The following is a 15,523-nucleotide window of genomic DNA, read 5'->3' as shown; positions in this document are numbered from 1 at the left end:
GAGCAAATTATGGTTTTCTTCTTCTCAGGGTGACTGAGACATTTCCACAAGATGTGTTTTTCTCTTCTGAGAATTCCTATGTATTCATGTATGAAATACTTACTTGTCCAACAGGCATACAGCTCTGCAAACCTGTGCATAACCAGCAGGTCGTGCCTCAGGCCAATGAAACGAAGGGGTTAATCTTCTCGCCGCGGTGAGTCACACAATGTCGCCGCGTCCTCCGGGAAGTCAAACTCGCTTGACAGCGCTAAGGAGCTGCGGAATAAGCATCATTGCCTTCTGGCGCCCAACAAGAAATCTCACCTCGATGGAGGTGCGTGAGCCGAGACCTGCCACCCGGCGCCCACTCTCTCCTCCCACCCTCGGCTGCCTTCCTTGGGGCGGGTAAAATACTCCAAAAACCCGCGGGAGAAGGAAGCGGTTCCCTCCCCACCTTCCGCAGCCCCGGGCTGTCGCTTTGGGTGCGGGGAAGGACCTGACCCAGCTCACATCTCCCGCCAGGTGGTGCAAGAAACCAAGATTAAACTCTACCGCTTTCCCCATGTTTTGGTGGTTTTTGGTTGTTCGTGTTGTTAGGTGTTGGGGTTTTTTTCCTCTTTTCTTTTTTTCTTCTTTTTTTTTTTTTCATCCACCCCCCAAGCCTTAATTTTGCCGTTCTTCAAACCGAAGTTTCAAGACCGTAATTAGCCAAAGAGGGACGCCGATATTTCCTTCTCATTTAGACGCCCCCGAGAGCCGGTGATGCTCTCTGCAGTTTTCAGTCTGTCAGTGATAAAGGTTGGTGGGAGGGGGTGAAGGTAGGGAACAGAATGAGCTGCATAAATCCTCCTTTTGCGTGCATAACGATTAAAGCAGGAAAATAAAATTTAAAAATTTAAAAAGGCAGATCACTCTTTTTGCATTAGTGAAGGGGGGGGGAAGTTTGGAAGATCTATTCCTATACACAGCAGCATAAAATTCACATTAACATCTCATTAAGTCTAAATGCACTTAGGGACTGATCCAAAGGCCATCAAACTCAATGGGAGACTTTCCATTGCCTTCAAATGGGATTTGGATCATGCTGTTAGTGATTGGCAAAAGCTCATATTAACAAAATTTAAAAAAATTCTGATGTTACCTAAAAGGCTATAAAAGCGTTTGCATTCCTTGTTCTGGGAAATCCCTTTTATGGCTGGTCAAATGTAATCACAGAAGCCACCTCTATGGTGAAAACGTCCAGTTAGGCTGATATCAGTGTAGCTGAGGTACGAATACAAAGAACACCACTATTTCACAAAATTGGAATGGAAACCTCTGTTCTGATCATTGTGAATCATCCATTATAGCAGCTGTAAACCTGAAGTGTTCAGAAGTTAATTAAAATGCTGTGTAAATACTGTTTAAAAAGGGGGAGAGAAAAAAGCAACTGAAATCTAGCTCAGGAAAAGCATATGTTTCCTATGATAATATTTTACACAAGTCTGTTGTCCTAAGATGAACTAGAATAACTAAAATGAACAAAAAACTACTACTAAACTAGACTTTATATGGTCAAAACCAAACCAGTTTGTTGTGTACAGTACCATTTAGAGAACTCAGTACATGATATCATCACTACTGGCTCTGTTTTCATGTGTGGAGATGAGAAGTAGTACATTTAAAAAAAAAATAAAATTAACTGCCTTGGGCAGTTTCAAATTCCTTGATCTTCATTTACTCTTTTAAAACACTGCTTCTGGTAGAGACAGTCTGGAGCAGAGGTCCAGCTCTGAGTAGGTTTCTTGTTCAGCTGGCCTTAGCTGGGACTGTGTTACTTGGCTGATGGCAGCGATGGGTCAAAAATTCCCTGTTTATGTCTAAAAAACAAATGAAGTGAAATTACAAACTCCTTATTCTTTATCCCAAATATTTTACAATTGAAACTGACATGTCAGGTTGGATGGGTAGAATGCTATTTAAGATTTGAAAGCCTTGTGTAGTTATTGTTCTACTGTAATGTTTTAAATCTCCTTTTTCTCTTTGTTGTGTCCCATATTCCCTTTAGCTCATTTCACTGTGTTGAACATTGCCTTCCTGATGCTTGGCCCAAACAGTGGGGTGAAAGACTACACCTTCAGGTACGTCCACGTCTCTGGCAAACAGGCTTCTTGTTCCTCATGTCCCTTAGAAGTTGAACTAAATATTTCAGTCTGAACAGTCTTCTAATTTTTGAGTGCTAGAAAACTCTGGATCTAAGATGGAGCAGTGATGTTCTTGTAGGAGTTGCAGCTCTTTAAATATTGCCAACAATGAAATTTCACCAAATGAAGAAGGAAGCTGTAGGTATTGCCCTATTTTTTTAAAATGCATCTAATTACTATATGCAACAGTTATGGCAGGTCCTAACATTGACATGGAACTAAAGTTAGCTAATGAGAAAGGAATTCCCATAGTTAGTCATGTAGTTGCACTTATTTAATTTTTGTTTTTATTTTCCCATCTCATTTTCCTTTTCCTCTTTTTGGTCTTCCAAATTTATATAGCCTTGCTGTCTTTCCCCTATCTTTCTTTGATGGCTTACCTTCATAAAGAATGAAAGGGTCTTGTAACAAAAAACTGTATATTGAAACATGTTAAAATACTGTTCAGTGATATGAGCATCAGTTCATTCCAACAGAGATGAGAAATCTGGCCCTTGGTAAGTGCTTTGGAGCAACTGCCAGGAGTTACTAATCTTATAGAATGTCCCCACACATTCCAGTAGAAAGGTGTTGCCAAGGAAAAAGCTCAAACTGATGTCTGGGTCTAGGACTGTATTTTCACCTGTCTTTCTTTTCTGATTGCACATCACCTCGGCTTCCTTACAATTAATCTCATCTCACTCCTTCCTGAGTCAAGGGGAGTGTGCCATCGATAACAGCAAGAGTGAAGTGTTTTGCAAGTGTTTCTTCCTTCTGCTTCCTTCTTCCCTCCCCTTCTAAAAATCATTAAACACAATGAAGAAACTATCAAAAGTAATATATTTTTGCTTATGGATAAACCACCAGTTTTGATATTAAAGCCCTGTAAATGTGTCAGTGCTGGAAAACAAAATTGGAAGTATCTTAAGTCTCAGATTCCTCTCTGAATCACAGCCTCCACACCATTTTCTTGCTGCAGCTACTGAAGTGTGACCCCCATGGTTGCTAAACCAGCATCAAATCACTGCTGAGATCACTGCCTGCATCCCCAGCCCTGCCAGGCCCTTGCTGGAAGGAAGCAGAGTTGGAAGCTATCACATCCACAGAGGATAAACAGACATGCTGCAGCTTTTATTTGTCATCACCCAAGGAGACCCAAAGTATAAGTGGGGATTTCTGTGAAGAACACTTGTGGATTTAGGTGCTGAGTGCCTGTGTGGAATCTGAAATCCTTTGTGAATCAGGGCATTGGTTAGAAGCCAGCTAAACTTTATACTGTGTTTTGAAACCAGCTATTGCATGGTTTTATTTTCCATTAATCTGTGAGAAGCTTTCCTTTACTTTTAAAGCAGCAGGGTGAATTGTTTAGACAAACCAAGCTTTTCTCTAGATTTTTAGTTGCCCTGACAGAGGACTACATTATAAAGGAAAAATGAATAAAAATGCAAAAGCATCTAAATTTATACTCTTAAAAGAATAGAATGATTCAGTTGCTGGTAGATAAATAAGAAAAGTGGTCATTTAACTGCATCCCTAGTCTTTTAAACAACACATTGAGTGATTTGCACAAAAAACCCAAAACAAAAAACTACAACACGTTAAATGATGCTGGTGGTCTCTGCTGTGGCCGTCCAAGCACATGCTGGGCATTCACAACCATTGTAATATTAAATGAGAAACTAATTGCTTAGCTAGGGTGACAATTCCATCATCTCAGGTTGTGGTCATTCTCAAAGCACAATGAGCATGGAAATGCAGCTCTGGTAATGCTTGCTGTTGTCTTTATTTAATGTGAAATACTATTAGTGAGGCATCCGAGTCCCGTAATTTTGTTCAGATTTTGTTCGTGCTGGGAACCATACGGGATATTCACATAACACATAGCTCCAAAATTTCATGTCTTGAGAAGTAACTCTATGCCTTACATAGTTAAGTGGTAAGTATTGCTTACTTATATCCCTATTTTTCACTTCTATTGTGCCTTCAGATGTCAGATAATTGATACTTAAGCAGATCCTCAAATACTTCTCTGGGAGAGATAAATACCATTATTATCCACAGCAACACAGAAAGGAGAGGTGATCTTTCTAAGTCCATTCATTGAGACAATTTAGCTTGAGAGGTTTGATAAGACATCTATAAACACACAATAACAACCTGGCCAACCTCCAGAGTCAAAAAAAAAGAAATTAAAAAATTATGAAAATTACAACTGGTGTTTTTTTCTTCTTGGTTCATAGCTTCTGAACATGAAGAATACTAATTTTTTTCTTGAGTGAAAGAGCTAGAAATTTCCACTGGTTTAATTTCAGATGATAATCTAGCAGTTTGACAAACCAAGTCGAAAATTTGTAGAGATATCAGGAGGTATTGCAGAATGTTGGAGTTAGCCACCAGTCTTCTGTAGGCTTTCAGCTGTTTTTCCCATAACAGAAACAGTGAATTAAATTAAGAAGTGATCAATGAATTAAATCTAATCAGCAACCTTCAGATTTAATGCATGAGAAATTCTTAGTTTCAGATGGAGAAGATAGAAGGATGAAGGCTGAGTGGGTGAAATGTGCTATAGGCAGTCAGTAAGAAATCCTTAGTGTCTTGCTCAAAACCCCATTGCTTTAGCAGTGGAGCAAATAACTGAGTCACATATGATTCAATGGCACTTAAAGCCACTCAAATAGTAATTAATAGGTTTTTTCAATCTTGATTAAAATATATTAATATAATTTTCTGTGTTAACATTTAATATTAATTTATAATTAGACATATGAAACATGAAATTCCATGAAATAAACAATATATATTTTATTAATTAGGGAAAGAATGCAGATTACTTACAGGAGCTTACACATGGGCCCAAATGCAGCTTTCATCAGTCAGTCTGGTTATCTCTGGATATAGTTGTTTAAACATAGTTTACTGGGGAAGTGTTTTTCCTGTGTCTTCAAGTGTGCCTGTTAATGTGAATGAGTGTGTTGAACAAATGATATACTGTGTGGTTTTTGCAGAGGAGCACTTAAAGCCCCTGCATTCCTTTTTATTGGCAGACCTCAATGTTTTTCAAAAGTACAATGTGTTTTCAAATACAGAGATTGATAGGAAGGCATGGAGGAAACTAACGTTTCATATTAGTTTGTTATCATGGAATAATAGAATGATTTGCTTTGGAAGGGATCTCAAATGTCGTCTGGTTCTAACCACCCTGCCGTGGGCAGGGACATCTTCCACTAGACCAGGTTGCTCAAAGCCCTGTCCAGCCTGGCCTAGAACACTTCCATGAATGGGAGATCCACAATCTCGCTGGGCAACCTGTTCCAGTGCCTCACCACTCCCATAGTGAAGAATTTCTTCCTAATATCTAATCTAAACACTGCCCTCTTTCAGTTTAAAACCATTGTCCTACATGATGAAATTATCCAATGTTATATGATGAGAATGTTCATTTCGATTTGGGTGAGGGCAAGTTCACTTAATTCCATGACCATCCTTCAAGTAATGTGGAGCTGCTCTAGACGCAGGCAGAGTACTTTGGGGGGAAAAAAGTGATTAATGACCCTTCTCTGCACTGGGCTCACAAGTCTCCAGAGGCCCATTTCACTGCTCCCAGTGCCACAGACAAAGGCACCATGGACCCAACTGGCTGGTAACACTGGGAGGAGAGATAGCTGGATATGAATCCCCCAAACAAGTGGTTTCATGTCCTAGGCCTCCCACTATCAATCAGAGGAAGAAACATCACCTTTCATCTGTTTTTTTTCCTCTTCTTTTTTTTTTTTTTTTTTTGTATCTACCCTGCAACAAGAGTGCAGCCAAAGGTGCTGCAGAGCCTCGAGGAAGGTCTGAGGTACTCAGTGCCCATATGGCTCTGCTTGCCCCATGAACTGAAGGTATAGCTTCTCTCACTTTCTTTGGAGCTGAAACACTGGTCTTTCTCCAACAGCCTTATCAATAATTAAGTGATTTACCCTTGTAGAGAGGATATGTAATTTTAAAACCTCAGCTAGTTTCATGGTCTGTCTGTGTTCTCACTCAGGAATGCATTAAATGAGCTGACTAGAAGTATGAAGGCCAAAAACAGGTTGGGAGAGATGGGAAAAGGGCTTTCTGTGTCTTTATATTTTCTTCTCTGGAAACAAAGTATGGTAAATTTGATATCCCTAACAAAAATAATGGCAATAATTAGTTGATTCATCTGATCTAGAATGTTACCAAGGAAATATCCTGGTACAAATGTTAACTGGTCAGTTCACTGCCAGCATAACTATGTACTTTTAGGTTCTACCATTCCCTGTGCCAGAGCATGTCCTCTCTCTGACACACAACTGATTTCCTATAAATGCAATTATTCCAATTAGCTTTAATTGTCACTGTTGCCGTGCTGCCACCATTTGGTGCCCTTGTGGGAGGACAGTGTGTTAGTCACAGCTGTTCTGTGGACAGGAAAGCTGAAACCCAGGACAAATTATTAATGGAAAGAGAGCAGGACACACTTTTTCTATTGACTTCCCTTTGGATTTGTTCTTGTTTTATTGTTTGTTTTTGCAGTATGGTAGAAGAGGAAGGCCGCCAGCACTGCTGTTAAGAATAAATTATCTTCACTATTTATTCGAATATTCTAGAGTGCAGGGTTATTTAACATGAGGACATGTAAGAGACAAAGTGAGAATCTTTTAATTAGAAATGACCTGATGCTACTTATGACAATTTCCCCAATTAAACTCTTTTAACCGCAAAGGGGAATATTTTTTTAATCCATATCTTTAATGGGGGCATGAGCTGGGTAGTTCTACTCTAAGAGAGTGATTAGGATGTTAATATGCCTTGGCTAAAATATTGAGGAATGTTAATCCATGAATTTATGGTCTTAATTGAATTGGGTGCTTGCAAATAGACGAGTTAAGCAACAAAACACATCAAAATCAAGATCCCTAAGAAATGCCATAAAATAACCTAAAATGAGTTTCTATAAAATTTATGCCTTATTCTACTGATAACAAGATTTCATATCCTTTGTAGCTTCTTTTTCTTTGCTTTTTTTTCAGTCTGAAAGAATCTGAACTTTGAAGATCTTGAAGCAGAGAACATCAACAGTTCCAGTTAGTCTTTGTTGCAATATTCTCAAGGACCATCACTCATCATTAGGAGAAACTAAGTGATCTACAATGATGTTGATACTGCAAATTAAAGTGCACTTTGTGTATTCTGGATTATATGAATTTATCTGATTCTGGTGTTATTATCAGTGGGAAATGCCCTGCAAAAATAATCTCATGAAAGTTAATCAAGGCTGCAAAGAGGATGGTAGTATTTTTCTAACTGATAACACAGCATAGTGCACAACACATACTTAAATTAAAATTGTTGTTCTCCCTGAAAGAAATATTCTGTAAATTATCTAACACTGTGCTTGCTGAAATGTCTTAGAAGAGATTTGAAGACTTTGGCTTGGGGGTATGTGTGGAAAGACTTAGAGTATGAATTCACATGTGCGTTATTATAGTACTTGAAGAAAATTGTTAAAATAGAACGAAGGTAGGATTAAATCTCTAGATATTGTTGTTGCTTTCCCCTAAGGACATAAATGTCATTCATATCTCTCCCTAACCTCAAAGGAAAAGTTGATTGTACACAGAGTTAATAACAAATTTGGTCTCTGAGCCAAGTTCAGTCTGACATAATTGGGTTCAGTTCCATTAGTTTCTGAAGAGTTTTGTTCACTCTGACAGACTTGGATTTGGATTTGAAGTTTTGACAGTCACCTAGAAGTTATAAAAACTGCTCTTTCATCATTTCCTGTGATCATGCTTCCATAAATGAAAACACTGACAATGTGTGAATAGGTCCTCAAAACTGAATATCACTAGCAAGATATTTCTGTGATTGGTTACAAGTCTATTCATCTTTATAATGACTTATTAATATGGAAATTAATTTTAAAGACCAAAAGATTCTAGATCTGAGATCCATATAAATTGCAGGAAATATGAATTTTTAAATGCACTTTTTCCAACATGTTACATGATCTTTTGAATTGACATCACCCTGACTAGGAATCCTTCACAGAAATACTGGAAGTTGCCAGCCAACAGTGGCACTGAAAGCATTGATCTAATTTTTTTTCCACCATATCTGGTGTTTAATAAGTTGTTCCATCCATTTTTTGGAGTTGTATTTTGTTTTTCCAACACAACTGAACAAAAGTGTGAGTCTAAAATTTTTTTATTATGCAGAATTCTGATGACATGATGAGAAGATAATGAAAGATTTTCCCTCTGTAAATACAGAAAACTTCGAATATTCACTTGCAGAATATGAAACAGAGTTTAGTTCAGAAGCTGAAACCTGTTTTTGTTTAAATTTGGAATCTCTTCTTTAATAACATGTAAATCCTTTTGAGAATGAGTGGTATGTGAGAGAAAAGTAACAATAATTACCAGTTGGTAGTTGCTTCACTTTGAAGACTTTTCTTTTAATATTGCTTGTAGTCACTGTTTGAAAAAGTAGTCATTTGACTTTTCCCTTGCAGGTAAATAATAGTAATAACAATTATTAATCATTAGTCATGCTAGAAGGACACTGGTGGCCTAGTGGTTCTAAGAAACTGTCTCAGGAATACAAGAACTATGCAAAAAAATACTATGAAGTGGGTTCTCCACTTAGGACTAAAGGCAAATGCTCAGGTAGGGTAAAGCACTCTACCATTTTCCCAGAAACACACCATGGAGGAAACCAGATATTTTGCTTTTCATTACCATTTTGTTAGCTATTCAGTAAGCTACATTAATGATGAAAATGTGACAGGCAGGAAATAAGAACCTTTCATTGCACTGAAAAAAAAGTCATGTTAAAAAATGATTTGCAAAATATGCAGTATTTGTGACGTAGGTGAGTTCCAGATGCTCATTTCCTCCTTTTGTGTGTTTCAAATATAGAACTCTAAATGTAACACTAATAAAGGGGAGAAAAAAACTGATTAACTAATTGCATTAGGTTTTCAGTTGCCTACACCGTCTTTGAAGCTCATGTCTCATTGAGATGTACAGTGTAGGAAGTTCATCCCCTTTCCACTGCTGTTTTTGGCAGCCCTCAGCTAAACTGGGCTAAACATGGGAACATCACATCCTTTTAATATTAATCATAGCTCTATTTAAAAAATGAAAAATTTTAAGACTGACAGTTATCTTCATATTTTTGTATCTTAATAAGTAGACTGGTCTTAATCTTCCCAGTCTTCACAGGGCCCAGGAAATTCTCAAGACATCTAAGACAGCTTTAGCTTCATTAAAGACTTTATTACGATAATAAATACTCATCATCGTGGCCTCAGATTTGAAGATGCTGTATTTTTCCCCAATCCAGATTACAAATTTGTGGCAAATTGGTGAACCATTGGAATGATTCCGTATAGACAGAGTTGCCAAATCTTTTTTTTTTCTTTTTTTTTTTTTTTTTTTTTTCAAATTCACATCAAACACAGAATAGATGGGGAAATTTTCAAGCAAGAAATATTTTCTCAGGGGTGAAGGGATAGTCCATGATTATATTTATACCCAGGATTTGCAGTCTGTGGATCTGGTTCATAAAAATTGACACTGAACATGTTAAGATCAAAATAGGATAACCTCTGCAGCAGTGACAGAGGGGACAGAGTGCACCTTCAGCAGGTTTGCAAGTGATATAAAATTGAGAGGAGTGGTTGATGCAGCACATGAGTGTGCTGCCTTTCAGAGGGACCTTGGCAGGCTGAAGAAGTGGGCCAATAGGGTACTTACGAAGACAAACAAAGGGAAGTGCAAAGTCCTGAACCTGAGGAAGAACAACACCATGCACAGGTACGAGTGGAGGGCTGACTGCCTGGGAAACAACTCTGCAGGAAAGGTCCTGGAGGATGCCTGGCTGGACAAAAGGCATCAACATGACCTTGTGACAAACAAGCCAAAAAGACCAACAGCACCTTGGGCTGCACTGATGCAGGAGTGGACCAAAGCAGCTTATGAAAGAAACTGTTTGAATATGTTTGGATAAGTTTAAGCAAATTAAGACAGATGAAAGGGATCAATGGTGCAATTATTGATAGCTATGCATGGACATAAATTGGCAGGAGAGACTTTAAGCTCCCTTTACAGCTTTGGATTATAAGAAATACAGGTTGAGAAGGCAATTTACTTCTGAACAAGAATAGAACTAGAAGTTTCTTTGTGACTCTCTTTCACAGGATTAACATTTAGATATATATCTGACAAACACAGCATTTTTGAGCTTGCAAAGTTAATAAAAAGCCAAACAGAAAAGAATCATGCTTTGCTCATAATAGGAAAAAATACCTTGTCCAAACTCGTTTCATCAGTAGGATTCTTTCAAATAGCTGTAACTTTTATCAATATTAGTCCAAGGAAAATTAGGTTTTGTTCTTCACATGTGGAATATGGGCTCTCTGCTAGGAGGCTGTTTAAATTCTTTAAAAAGCCTCATTCTTTGGGATTCTCATGAGGAATCTTATAAAAGGCGGATGTGCAGTCTTTATCACAGCGTGCTTTGACAGTAAAATGACTATCTGTCTCAGTTTATTTGCTATTTCCAAAGGAAACTTATTTACCAATCTTCCTGCTAACTCATCTCTTATTTAATCTACCTGTTTATAATTATTCTTGTAATTAATTTATGAATTATTATAAGTAAGAGTTTATTTATATTTAGGGATAGACGTTCTGACAGTTACTCTAATGACATCTGGCATACTGTCTGTTTGCTGAGTTTTACCATAGCTTTGCACTCTAGATTTCTTGGCTTCTACAGCTGAATATCTCACTAGGATATTTTAGGAATTTTATTGCTATAGGTTGCCATGAAATGTGGTTCTCCTACTTATGACCATTACGATTTCTCTAATTTGTTCATCCTGAGGTCATTTTCCCACTCTCTTCATCCCCTGGGAGTATTGGTAGTCAGGGAAAATAACCCCACAAACACTTGCACTAAGGGAAAAAAATCTCAGAAATCGAGAGTAGGACTGGCCAATACAGTTTCTTTACATCAGATTTTAAAAATTGCTTGTCCTAACTCATTTTAGATGTTTCAAATTGTGAAGCAGATGTGGGGAATTTCCTCAGTTTCAGTAGCTGTGTCACCTATTCAAATAGGGAATCCCTTTGTTTTATTCATGTCAGAAAATGCTGACAGGCAATGAGGTCTTGCTTGGGCGAAGGATCAGTACTGAAGCTTTTTACATGCACCACTGAATATTCCCAGCTGACAGTGTGCCTAAAAAACTGAATAAGGACAAATGAAGTCACAAAATTTCAGGCATATGCTGTTTGGAACAAGGAGTGACAGATCCAGATCCTATGAGAGGTCATGAGATTTTATTTCATGTAAGATGCACAGGATACCCTGGTGGGAGCTTTCAGCTCAAAGTCTTCTATGTCACTAGGGGCAGCAAGAGGCAAATGAAGAGCAAGTACACAGCTCTCATGCTATAGTTGGACAGTCAAAGAAAATCAGTGATATACTTGATATTTCATAGCCATTTATTCCAATGTCAAAATGGCCCCTGCGTAGTTCCTGCTGAAAATCACAAAACACAAAGTACTAAGGTATATTGCTGCCTTTGTGTCCTGTTTTCTACATTGGCATAAGAGACTGTGGTCTGGAACCTCTCTCCTAGGTCCATCTGCCTCTTCTCACATAATAAGACATGATTGAGACTTCAATGGAAATTAAAACAGAATATATTGTATTAATGATATATTCCCGCATGTGCATATTAGATAATTTATAAATAATGATAATTATTGCTTCTCTAACATGATGTTAATGATCTAACATAGTTCTTTTTAATTCTTCCTGTTAACTTACCAGAAAAGAACATAACAAAATCTAGGGTGGAGGGCAAATCGCAGATTTGGTTGAATTTTCACAGTGAGAAACACTGAAGAGACTGAAGGCATGTAGTTTACAAAAGAGATGGATGACAGAAGCATGATAGAAGTCTTTAAAATTATGAGTGATATAAAAAAAAAAGCAGAAATAACTCCCTGCCTCCTTCCTCCCTTTGGCTTTCTTTCCTGTTCACTGAGCAGTAGGCATATGCCTTGCTCAGGATGTGAACACTGATAACTTTGAGTAATCAATTATACTGTCTTCTTTTTCCTCCCACTCTGATCTTTTGAGGCTTTTGCACCATTACTTGGTTTAAATCTTAGGCAGTTTTGGATAGAAGTTCCTTTGCAATTCTTGAACTGCGTAAGAGGGCAAGAGATAAATTGTTCAAATAACGTGTGCAGTTTGAAAGTTTAAAGTAACAATTGTTTCTTAAATGGTCTAGGCTCTTTAGTTTGTGTTGTTTCAGACAGCAGAAGCTGAACAGGTATTCTAATGACCATCAGGATTTCTCAATCTAGATTGCTACAGAAGGACTGCTGAAACTGAATCTGTGTGTGGCATTTTGTTATCATAAGAACAAGTAAAGCTTTCATGACAGCATTTTCTGTCTCCAAGGTACTTCTATTGTTTTAATATAATTTGCTAATGATGAAAACTAAAGCCTCAAATATTTTTTTTAAACTCAATTATCAAAAACTGCATTAAAGCCAAGAACTGGAAATAAATGCTGACTATAAAAAAAAGTGAGATTGTTTTGAAGCTTCACTCTATTTAAGGGTCTTTCCAAGTGCATTAATCTTACTCCTTGACCTTTTAGTAAAGACAGCAACAATCTCCGTGACACTGTAAATACCATTAGAGCTGAAAGAAAATAAAAGTTTATGGTCTTCCATTACGAAAACAGTTTTTTCCACTATATTGTGAAGGTCTTTCTGTGAAGGCGAACCACAAAGCTGCTCAGGGAATCTTTTTTATTTTATTTTTTTTTCTCGTGATTCTCCCTTAGAAAAGTAAATTCTAAATACTTCAGATAGCTTATTGAAAATTATCTTAGAGTTCTTTCTTGCACATTTTTATGATGCTAAAGTGCCATTTAAGATGTACAGTAATTTCCCAGTGATTTTCAGTGGGACCGTATGCAGTGATAAATGTTGTTGGACATGATTTTGGATTGTTGAGCTGAGTCTACATGCAGATTAGGTTTCATGTTAGATTGTAATTGCCTTAAGCCAACTGTACAGTGAGTAATAGCCCAACAGGGAGTACAAGCTCAACATATTTACATAACCTTCTTGAAAAAAACCCACCTTTATCTTTCTCAGGGGTTGCCTGGTAAGATTTACCTGATTTGCTCTCAATTTTTCTCCTGCCATTCATTCACTGAGAACTGTGCACCCTTAGTGCAATTCTGCGTGCTCAGTCAGCACCTGAATGGTGTGCATGCCATTACTTTGTAACATGAAGGGTATGTTAACACCAAATGCGTTTGATCCTTCATCAAGTGAAAGTGTTTCTTGTCTCTGCTCTAAGCTGAGATCAGTCTTCAGGCGCTGTTTTCAGGCGTGAAGTCATTTTAGGGATCAGTTTTCAGTCAGGATAACTCCTGTTCCTCATATTACCAGTAGCTGATTCTTTAATCCTCTTTCACGGTGAATTCTTAATATTCCTGAGCAGATGAGTATTCTTGGGGCATGGAAGGTGCTTACTGACTGAGAGCAGCTTTTGATCAATTCCTTTATGAAAAAAGCAGCGCTTGACTTGGAAGAAGATGCAGTTGCACTCGAGGGGTCACAGGTTGAGAGTACTTAAGAGACCAAGGTGTGATAAAGTGGGAAAGTGGGAGAAAACATCAGGCTTGCTTGGATGCTTACATCATTTGTAAAGAACCCCATTCTAAGATGCGGGGTGGTGGTGGGGGAAGTGGAAAATACATCTGTTTCTCTTCAGTTTATATTCTAAAGAACGCAATACAAGTTCTGACACAGGAAGAAATTCTCAGGTGAAAAATTTTTTTCTCTTGCTTTTCCTGTATGAGTGAGAATTTCTGGCTGAAGAAGAATAAAAGATATAGATAATTTAAGAAAAGATGAACTATAAAAGTTAGTAATCTCCCAGAATCACAGAGAGACGCAGTACTTTATTCTTCTTACAGAGTACATCTATGCAATTTGTTTGAAATTTTTGTTCACTTCACTGGAAATTTTAGTGGATTTGATATGCATCTACTTATTTATTTTTATCAATGTCTGAGCTCTATTTATACACAACACCTTCAAATGAAAAAGATTGATCTTGTCATCTTTTACTTCTTTTCTCTAGGATATGTCTGACCCTTACATGACAATACCAACTTTTTCTCTGCTGTCTAGTTTAAATGCCCCCAAAGTTATCAGGCTTCTAATGCCTCCTGAGTGGGTCAGATTTCTGCAAATTTTTATTTGTAGTTATAGCTTATTATGATTTTAGTCTTGCTTTTTTCTTCATATTCTAGTACATGATAAGTGTTTTTTCCAAGAGCTGAAGATTAATATATATTAAAAATTAAACTGCTTTCCTAGAATTTTCCCTTGTTATATTTCCCATTGGTTTGAGGCTTTTTCTCTTCCTGAGTGACAGTGAGTATAGTCTAGCTACACAACTATCTATAATAACCTGTTCTGAACAGAAAACTATGTTCTCTTTTGAAATTAACACCTGCAGGCAATAATTCTATTTCATAAAATCATAAGATAGAATATATGACTTGAATTATAATGCTGGGTTTAGTAGTTAAAAATATTCCCTTCTTATTCATGTGGGTCCAAGGCACCAGAAGACATTCAATATAAACTCTGAGATGCATGTCTGTAATATTGATCATCTGAACTAGTGAAAACCAGAATATCAAGAGATATACAGATGAGGATGCCCTTCTATTTCTTTAACTTAGTCCAGCTCTGCTTCAATTGTGTCACCAAACTTAAGGAATGAGATTACAGTAAAGATATTGATTGATACAGCAGTTGTCCCTGTTTAGGAAGTTTATCTTTCAGTGGGAAAAACACATCCAGCTCAGCTGTCAGAAAAGTCAAAAAGAAGAGGACTGAATTCTTTGGTGTTGCTCCCAGGTTGTGTTGACCCTTCTGAGCCACCTTGCTTGCAACTTAGAGAACCTGGTGTTATCGAAATTGATATGAAGTGTCTGTCACTCTACCTCTTTCTCCCTTGACATCTCAGGCCAGGTGTGATATAAACCTGATTACCTGTGCTCTGATATTTACAACTTCACATCAAAAGTAAATCTTGACATCAAAATTTTGGGATTGATGAAACAAACTGATTGTACAGATAAAGAATTACCCTAAGTGAAGTAGTAATTCAATTGCAGCTTTTAAATGGCTTAGTATTCATTGTACATGGCACAGACACAGATTTATGAGATATATTCTTTCCCTCTCCTTGAAGTCCAAGCTTAAATTACATCTCTGCTGAAGCTGGTACAACACCCAGTTTAAAGTTCA

General features: G+C 37.5%; 1 long non-coding RNA gene across 1 annotated transcript; it reads left to right on the top strand.

Moving 5' to 3' along the window:
* Positions 1 to 162: 162 nt before the first annotated feature.
* LOC126649427 (uncharacterized) lies at positions 163 to 7,262 on the top strand. The gene is made up of 3 exons (XR_007631040.1): positions 163 to 316; positions 2,030 to 2,102; positions 7,184 to 7,262. It is a non-coding gene; the product is annotated as an uncharacterized LOC126649427 (long non-coding RNA).
* The last annotated feature ends 8,261 nt before the right edge of the window (positions 7,263 to 15,523 follow it).

Source organism: Myiozetetes cayanensis, unplaced genomic scaffold, assembly GCF_022539395.1.
Source record: "Myiozetetes cayanensis isolate MyiCay16 unplaced genomic scaffold, myiCay2020 scf5-8, whole genome shotgun sequence".
Taxonomy (NCBI): domain Eukaryota; kingdom Metazoa; phylum Chordata; class Aves; order Passeriformes; family Tyrannidae; genus Myiozetetes; species Myiozetetes cayanensis.
This window is presented reverse-complemented; position numbering and strand designations above follow the sequence as displayed.